This window comes from Lissotriton vulgaris, chromosome 3_2, assembly GCF_964263255.1.
Source record: "Lissotriton vulgaris chromosome 3_2, aLisVul1.2, whole genome shotgun sequence".
Lineage (NCBI taxonomy): Eukaryota > Metazoa > Chordata > Amphibia > Caudata > Salamandridae > Lissotriton > Lissotriton vulgaris.
The window spans coordinates 294,274,374-294,284,344 of record NC_141690.1 but is presented as its reverse complement, the minus strand read 5'-3'; positions in this window follow the sequence as shown (position 1 = coordinate 294,284,344).

Genomic DNA, 9,971 nt, shown 5'->3' with positions numbered 1-9,971 from the left:
AACCCTTCCTGGCTTCCCTGAGAGATGGTCCCTTAATGGGTATCTCCAGGGTGAGACCAGGCATCCCCGGCGGTCTGGTGGGGCCGTTAGTGAAGATGAGGCAAGCTAATGCCCAGAGTTGCCGAGTGTGATCGCTGATCAGAGTGGGCACCGAGGCGAGAGAATTATCGAGTCCGCTGACCCTGGTCCAGAAACCTGCCGCGCCGGGAATCGAACCCTGGTCCCGGGCCGTCCTCTGCTCTCGGGTCTGCCGCCTCTAACCAGTGAGCCACACTACTTCATCAGAGTAAGAGGGGTTATAAAATGGAGTGAGAATTTGTAAAAAAAAAAGCTTGGCAACACTTAAATGTTTTGTCAGGAATGCCGTTTGGCCCTTGAGCCCCGTCATTTCTTGTCACTCTGATGGTCCTGACCATCTGCCCTGCGCTGAAGCGGTCAGTTTGGCAGGGCGCTGTAACTGCGTCCTGCATGCTTCTACGCTGAGCTTCCATGTCTGGGGCTGCGGTCTGGATGCTCTCGCTAGTGAAGGGCCTAACCGCGTACAGATCACCCGTATACAGTCACTTCATATTCAGTTCCCTCTCGATGCCTGCAGCGCTGTTCTCTTTGGGCAGGCTTCGGAGGCTCAGTCTATTGATGTATCTCCAGAGATTGAAGCTGTCTTTTTATTTGATGAGGGAGAACACTTTGAGCCGATTGTTTTCCATAAGCTTTTTTCTTCAACACCCATACTTTCGTCTTGTATGAAGTTGGCAAAGCCGGTATAGAAGTCGCCAGCAATGACAAGTCTCCTGTCTCTTTTGCTTGATTGCCTTCCTAAGAGCACGTTTGCATTGTTTCTGGCACTTCAGTGCTCGTGGCTCCCGAGGCACTTGTTTTGAGCTGAGGCTCTTATTTATTTGATGGGCATTTCCCAAGTTTTTCTGTAAGTCCAATATCAAGGTAACCCAGTAGCTTAATGTTCATAGTGGGGCTTGTCCGGAGGTCTTCTTCCCTTGAAGCTACATACTCCGACAGTGTATCCCTGAGATTCACCATCCATTTGAGTCTTTTGAGGGCATTGTGTTGTTCTACACACGTGGTTCTACCAATAGTTTCCTGGACGTCTGCTGATTGCAGTGCCAGGTGGCGTGGAGTGGCCTGTGGTCGCTTTCCTCTCCGTCATCCACTACAGTTTCACTCTGCTTGTGAGACTACCTCTTGTTATTTAGGATATAGTCTATGGTAGATACGCTCCTAAAAGTCGGCTTGGTGGACCATGAGGGGCAGCTAATTTTTTGATGCGAGACATCAGCGACTTAGTCCCAGGGATAAGTGTGTCTGGAGCATGGTCCAGTGCTCTTGTGTTAAAATCTCCAGCGATGATTATATTGCAGTGTTCAAATTTAATAATGACTTCTTCCAAAATGCTGGGGAAGGTTTCCATGGAGTTTGACACTTTGGGCCATATGTAGGAAACCTAATTGCGCTCGCAAATGCTGAAATTCGCAGAATGCTGCGTAGCACATAAAAACCCACATGCAAAATAAGAAATCGCAAATTGCGATTCCTTAAATGCAATGTTGGAAGCACCCAAGTTGTGCGAATTTTGACTTAAGGAATCGCAAAATACCACCAACTTAAGGTTGGTGGTATCTTGCGATTTCTTTGAAAAATTCACTTTTTGGCATTTTTCAAAGTGCTATGTGGGTCACATAGATGCCCTTAGGGCAGATGTATGACGTTACAACGCATATTTTTACAACGCATACCTTTACAACGCATTTTTTACAATGCAACATCCATTACAACGCATTCCATTACAATGCATGCCATTACAACACATTTTTTAAAACTACCTTTACGATGGCTGCCATTGAAGGTCACAAGATAATTTTCAAATACTCTGCACCAATGTTTCCATTTGTGTGCAGGTTTACCTGGATTGGCCTGGATTGGCCGACAATGAGGTGGTTCTTAATCAGCATTGCTAGAAGCCATAATTATAGGTTCTCCGGATTAAAACTCATAATGTATGTAGCAAGGATTACATAATGCAAAAAGAACAATTGATGGACAGAATGTTGAACAATGTCAAACATTCACCCCAGTACAGAGATCTGGGCCCAAATCCATTGTTTTCATAGTTTTTCTGTTTCCCACGCCATTCCTTTTCAAACCCGGCTATGTGCAATCAGTCTTGACCCTGATCTCCATGGGAACAGTCCAGCACGAAATGCCAGGTCAGGTCAAGCATCCTGAACTGGTTTTAGGGTTTCAGACCTCATCAGCCAGGATAGCTTGACTCCAGTGGCATGGAGAGTACGGGGCTCCCATCTGGGTAGACCCGTCCCAGTTGGTGTGACAAATGTAAAAAAAAACAATTGATGGATGGGTGACACGGTGAGCAAAAAAACAATGGAATAAATCCTGATCTTTGTGAATGGGGGTGAATGTTTGCATTGTTCAGTATTCTGTCCATCAATTGTTCCTTTTGCTTTTGTTGCCCTACGTGGAAAGGGTGTGCCCAGATGTGGGTCCCGTGCTCACGGCACCACTGGATTCAAGCTAGCCTGGCTGATGAGTGGTGATGCCCCAAAACCGGTCCCAGGATGCTTGTTTCTGGTCAAGACTGATTTCTAAATGTCTGGGTCAAAACTGGGGTGTCGTGGTGAGCAAAAAAATCATAGATTATACCCAGATCTTTGTGACTGGGGATAATTGTTTGCATTGTTCAGCATTCCGTCCCTCAATTATTCCTTTTGCTAGGATTATATAATGACATGCAGGAAATGCTCAATTACATACAAACTAATTTTTAAAAATACAATTATTGCTCAAGAAAATGTTAAATAGTTGCTAAAATGATGTGACTACACTTTTTTAATTACACAGGATTAAAGCTTATTGACAATTGTGCTCCTATTGAATGGAAATCACATTCCAAGCGAATCACTTTTTTATTATACACACAAATCGGCATTTATTGCCAAATAACTGCTTCAACAAATACCCAGTGAACGGCCTATTGAAAGCTGCTGCACACGACCCTATCCAAATTCATTAGCTCCAAACGATCTCGTGTGTCAAGATCGCCTTAGGGAGCTGTATCGGACACTTCTAAGCAGGTCATGGATTCTCGCTGAATTATTGTCGAAGTTGCCAATTTCCAGGATGGCCACCCTGATGTGATACGTGTCCATGACTGGACAGCTTATAGTGCCTTCAGGAAACTTGTTTTCAGCATCCCAAGATGGACGACAGATCGTGATGCACCATGACGTCACATCATTGAAGACTGCCTTGAACGTCTTCCAATATGGCCGGATCACATGCAGCGTGCTGGCATCACTATTCCATGACTACTCCTAAAGTCATCAAATAAACTAGACTGCTCACCAAGGTTCCCTATTGGCTATTATAATGGACCTCAAACGTGCAGGCGAATTTTGCACATGTGGCTAATGAACTATGTCAACTTTGTCCCGGTCTTGCGCGGTCGACACATTAATCTTTTAGGCATTTGATTTCTACTTAAACTTTAAAACTTCAGAACTCTGGGGCATATTATCAAGGGACTTATCTCTGCTTTTTTGGCTTTAAAAGCCAAGAAAGCGGAGATAAAATGATCTCCCTATCAGCAACAGAGTGCTAACACGCAAATTCACATGTTAGCACCCTTTTTCTCTATGCTTCCCCTTGCATCTCTAATGAGATGCAAAGGGGGCATTCCAGAGAAAAATAATAGGAGAAATGTTGTTAAGCGACATTTCTCCTATTATCAAGGATATCGCTAACCCTGTTAGTGATAAAAAAGCAGCACTAACCGCGGTTAGCGCTGCTTTTTTTACACCTGGTATTTTCCTGACTTAGCCATGATATCCTATGGAAGGTGGATATCATGGCTAAGTTTGTGAGCCCCTATCATCAAGCTAACGCCAAACTTCGAGAGATTATCGTTGGTTTTCCAGCGATCATCTCTCATTTGGCAGTTAGCGTGAGGATTTTTATCACTTCTGAGATAAACGTTGATAATAGCAAGTTATCTCAGCGATAATTTCCGGCGATGCTTAGCGATGAAAAAATTGTTGCAAAGCCTAGTTAGCGATAAATATCGCTACTCGTTGGTAATGTGCCCCCCCCCATTACTATTGATTGAAAGTTTGTCATTTTGGTGACAAATAGTTTATTAGAATTTACTCTTGTTTTCTCAATTGAAATGGGATTTTTCCTGTGTTGTGATTTCACTATATCACCACTTGTTCGCTGTATAAATACTTTACACATAGCCTATAACTTAAGTCTGATGGCTTTTTGAGTCATCGTCATTTGAACTTTATCTGATTTTGAGTAAAATCATAAAAGCATAAAGTGCATAAAACATAACATTTACAGCAAAAATAGCAGCAATTCATCACGGCGTACATATATATATATATATAAAAAGATAAGTAATAAAGTGAATATAAAGGACATAGACTGCTTTTTGTGCACATCTCCCCAGGGACACAGATTAATTTAGTGACTTTTCATGATTTCCTCTGCCAGGGATTGTGGCTGTTGCTTGAACAGGGGTCACCCGCCATTCAACCAATAACCCGATTTCTCCCACTTTGCAAGCAGAAATTACCTGAGATTAGCAAAAAAACCTGACAGACGGACCTACCTATGGCCACAGATTAGGTTATGTTGGGTGATAACTCCTGGGCAGAGCTGTAGTTTATCTTGAGGGATTAGGAGTAGAGTGGATTTACCTCCTCTTTGTTTGACAAGACTTTGAAATGCGCCGTAGTTCAAGCCAGAGCATCACATAAGGTGGGGAGCAGTGTTTTATAAAGTACTCACTGCAGAGTACAAGCAGCGCAATCCCCAGTCCACCAAACTCTGGTAATTACTGATGAGGCGGAAAATCACAAAGAGTTGAAAATATGGCCGACTGATATGGACCGTGAATCAGATGCAAGAACTGGATTGGACCTGGTCAGCACTTACCTTCAGAAGATAACGTACAATGGGGCAAGGCTGCAGGCAGTGTCTGGGGAGGGAAAGTCATCGTCAGGGAGCAGCTACAAGAAGTCATAGCAAAGATTTGTAAATTCAGACGTAGTCACTTTGTTGGAAGTCAAAAATGTTCAGCGTAATTTAATGTTAAGATCATTTTCATCTCAATCAGGTTTGTATGCATTAGAATTTGCATTAGGTATTCAATAGATTTGAATATGTAAGATTAATAGGGTTCACATGAAATCATATCATGAATGAGAGTACTTTTTGAACTAATGATGGGAGAATAGTCAAGCATTTTAGGTTTTATCGCTGTGAGGAAGCAAATTTGTTTTGATCCACACTAGTGTTGCAAACACGGAGGAGAACTCCACGGGTAGGAGAGGCGTGTGTATATCGAGGCCCATATTTACTAACAATTTGTGTTGGGGTTGCATAAGCCAAACAAAGCCGGATTTGGGTGGCTTAGTAGAAAAGAAAGTAACGGAAGACAGCGTATAGTTTTGCTTTAAGTTACGTTGTGTCTAGGTGGCGTTCCATGGGTAGCTAAGGGGGTTCCCGCGCATGCACCCATGGATTTTGCGAAAACCAAGATTTAATAAAATCTGAAATGCCAGGTTTGCCTCAAAATGATGCAAGGCTGGCGTAAAAAGGGAGAAATATCTTTATTTCTCCTTGTTTTTTTCTTTACATGTTTGCTGCATTCTGCAATGCACATACAAAGAGAAATATGCCTCTAAGAATAGTTTTTGTACTGAAAGTTACCCCTGCCTGCTCAGAAACTATTCTGACGCCAATGCATGCACACGAGGCATGGCACAAGGGTGCTTGTATTGGCATTAGGCTGTTACAATTGCGCAAGTGATATGAGAAAGCTGAAATGTGCCTTATCTTTGCAAATATGGCACATTTATGTTCTCTCCATCACACAAAAGTAGAGCAGCGGGCTTCCTTGCGTTACTTGAAAGTTTACTAAATCCTCATCTGAGTGTTTTCTCACTTGTAGCACACAACTTCCTCAACCGAGTTGTCGGAGACTGGCCACCAAAGAGCAGCCCATGCCATGCAGTTGGGCAAACTTCAACTCAAACATTGTGAATTATGTCCTGCCTCAGTCCCCCTAGGAGAATTAATTTGTTCACTCTCATTAACAAGCCACCTTTTGTGTCAACTCCTCAGCAATCTTGACAAAAGGATGCAAACCAGCATGGAGATTTCTCTATATTGGCCAGCCATTCTTAATAAACCGAGCAATCTCCCGCACCAGGACATCTCCTTCAAAGGCCTCAAAACACTTGCACCTTGTAATCGCGCTGGCTTCCTCAAATCCACAGTTGTGACAAGACAACTTTTCTCCTAATCATCTCTCACTTTCCTTCTGAAAAGGAACCCTTCAGAGGTAATCTGCTTGGCTGTTCTTGCCCCAAAAGCTATGGTGGATAGCAAACTGCTACTGAAGCAGTTTGGAAGACACCTATGTGATGTGATGTGTGGCATGTAGCTCTTGACGTTTTCACCATTTAGAATGTACAAAAGCGGCTAGTTAGTGGGAAGTGAGAAATTAAACCTTGGTCCCCACAAATATTCATGAAATGTCTACAAAGCCCACAAATATCCCATGGCATTATTTCTGTTCAGCAATTCCACCTGCCTAAGACTCCATGAAGCATACCCAATGGGTATATTATCAAGAAACGGCGTTAAAATGATCGCCGCTTTAGCGGCAAGAAACTGCTGCTAAAGCAGTGTTAATGGGCTTGAGAATATGCCCTTGTGAATTCCCATAGAAGCCCATGTTCTGGTGTGAAGCTGGGCTGCTATGGGAATTCTCTATGGCATATGATCAAGCCCATTATCACTGCTTTAGCAGCAGTTTCTTGCCGCTAAAGCACCGATCATCTTAACTCCGTTCTTGATAATATGCCCCAACTTTCTTGTAACAGCTCCAAGCCAAACATTGCTGGCGTCAACTGTGAAGAGACACTGTAGGGCAGGTCACAGGGTTTGAGATCTCTGACACTAATTAGCTCCTGATGGTCCACTCAACACAGGTGATTTTTAGCAGGAGTAGCAGTCAACCGATGCATCACTATAAAACAGCACAAATCTACACAGACACTGAGCTTCCTGCTGTGTGTGTGGACAAACACCAAAAGAGTCAGCCAGGGAGATTGTTAAATGGGTTCTTTAATGTGAGATTTGCACAATTGATCAAATTTGCTTTCTAGGCCATCTCTAATGAATAAGGGTCTACCCTTGCCTTGTCCTTAATGGGAATGTGACCTTCTTTGCATCTGATATAATGTTTTAATCCAGTTATCCTGCCCTGAGGTATCATCTCTTAAGGTATTCCACCCAGTTCACTCCATGAATAACCAGTATTTGTTTTATGGCACATGGCCTCAACGTCATCTCAAACAAACCCGGGTGGAAACACCAATCAATCAATCAATCAGTCAATCAGATGGTGAGTGTATAGTGCTGCTTATCACCCAAGAGGGTATCCAGGCACTGTGCTGCAGTGCCGGTTAAAGAGCCAGGTCTTGAGCCCCTTCCTAAAGTGGAACAGTGACAGTGACAGTGAAGTGTTGAGGTGGAGGAGAAGGGTGTTCCAGGATTTGGCTGAGAGGTGAGGAAAGGAGCACCTTCCGATGCAGGAGATGCAGGAGTGCTGGATGCATGGTACCTGTGCGAGGGCTAGGTGAGTGGAGCAGAGGTTCTTGGGAGGAAGGTGAAAATTCAGGTGGTGGTTCGTGTAGGTAGGTCCTTGATATGGAGGGTTTTGCAGACATGAGTCAGGAGTGTGAATTGGCATCTTTTATGGATGGGGAGCCAGTGGAGGACTTTCAGGTGCTTTGTGATGTGGATCCTCTTAGGTAGGTTGAGGATCAGTCTGGCTGCTGCGTTCTGGATCATCTGGAGTCTTGTCATTAGTTTGGTGGTGGTGCCTGCGTGGAGTGCGATGCCGTAGTCCAGTCGGCTGGTGATGAGGTCCTGCGTCACCATTTTCCTGTTGGTGATGGGGAGCTACCTGAAGACTCTGCGGAAAAATGTGTAGAGTGAGGAAACAGGCTGAGGAGACAGCGTTGACCTGATGTTTCATGGAGAGTCCGCTGAACAATGTGACAGAGAACAAAAGATCATCTCCATGTTTCATACTTTCATGAATTTTAGTGTAGTGCCATAACTTGATGCACGCTCTACAAGTAGCATTTTTTCAGGGCATGATTTTCCAGCCTTTGTATGAGTTGGATAGCAACAACAAAAACAAAATGTTTGTCTGTTTAAAAATAGTTTGTTCGCGTCACTTGACTCGTAAAGAGCCTTATAGTGAGACAAATCTATAAATAATTACAATTTTATGTGAATACAAATATATAAATATTTTAAATACATGTATTATTCAATTATATATTATAAAAAAAAATATTAAAATATAGTTACATTACTCTTTATTCGTTTTAAACATCACCCTTTAATATTTATTAAAGCATTATACGAATATTTCTTTACTTGAGTTAGAAAACTTCTGATTTAAAAAAAAATGTAATCTCATTTATTTAAAAGAATTAAAAATTTAATTCAACATTAAGAATGTATTTTTAGTTCAATTATTGAAAATTGTCAAGTCTTTCCAATGTCTTATCTACAGAATGAGAAGGAGGTGTCGTCTACCGGCTAGAGGTGCCAATTTTGCAAATAAGAAATTGGTTTGAACCATGGTCTTGGCTCAAAAAGTTTGTAATTTTGAGCCAACCACTCGATCTCCCTGTGCTCAAAGAAGGAAAAATATGCAATTTGATTCTGTTGGAAAGTGGTCCATTGGCAGAAGGGTGTGCTTTATAAAAAAATACAATAATCCTTATGTAGTTCTTCAGAGGATTCTGTTTTACAAATTTCTGACAGTAATTTTATTAAAACGATCCCTCTAATGCCCGTTAATCAGGCTCTAAGACTGTGAAATTAAAAAAACCTTTGCTTTTTAGGCAAAATGTTCCTGTGTTATAATCATATATCCTTGTCTGTGAACATTACTTTTGAGACTTTCTGAGAGATGTAACAGCTTTTTGAAATCACTCCCATCAGCAGGTACAAGGGAATAGATTTGCATGCAGGAACTCCTCTGTGGTGCTCTTAATCTCATTAGCAGGGGTGTGGCTCAGGGGAGGTGTTTGGGGTGTGACACCCCTCCAAATAAATGTATTCTTGACTTGAGAGTTGGATCGGGGGCCTTGAGCGGGGTCTTCTATGCTTTTGTTGGTTTTTCTCATCCTCTTCCCTTGAGTACAAGATCTTAGACAGAGGCCCTCCCAATACAAAGAAGTACAGAACCTGTTCCTCAAGTACAGAACCTGTTCCTCATGGGAACACTGCATCCCGAACCATGGTCATCCCTTCATCCTTCGGCATACTGTTTTTAGTCGGGAAAGGTGCAATTCTCGCCTCCCCCCCGAATCCCACTGGCTAAACTACAACCCTGATCATACGTGGAGTTTGTAGGATCACAAGACATCAAGGGACAAAGTTGGGGCAGAGGTGTCTAATCCGGCCTCACAGGGCAGGAGTCTGTGACTAGAAAGGAGGGATATAGGGTGGTAATTTGACTAGCAGAAATGATCGAGACCATTCTTTTTTCAGTAAAAAACACAAGAGCGTATTTCTAGTTCGGAGGGACGTTACCTGAGCATAGAGAGGTATTGAGAAGGTTAAGAATCACGCTAAGGATTGACTTGTCCAAATGTCTAAGCTTGGAAAAGGGAAGAGGGTCAAGCAGCTAAGGAAAACAGCCCTAGAGGCCATCTTAGTCTCTTGACTGGACTATGGTAATTCTCTTTACCTAGGATCTCCCAAGTACCTGATTAAAAGGCTGCAGACGGTGCAGAACGCAACTGCTAGGCTCCTGCTTAAACGTCCTAGGCACACCTGGGTAAGACCCTTACACAGCTGCACTGGCTACCAATCGATGCTAGGGTACGTTTTAAATACCT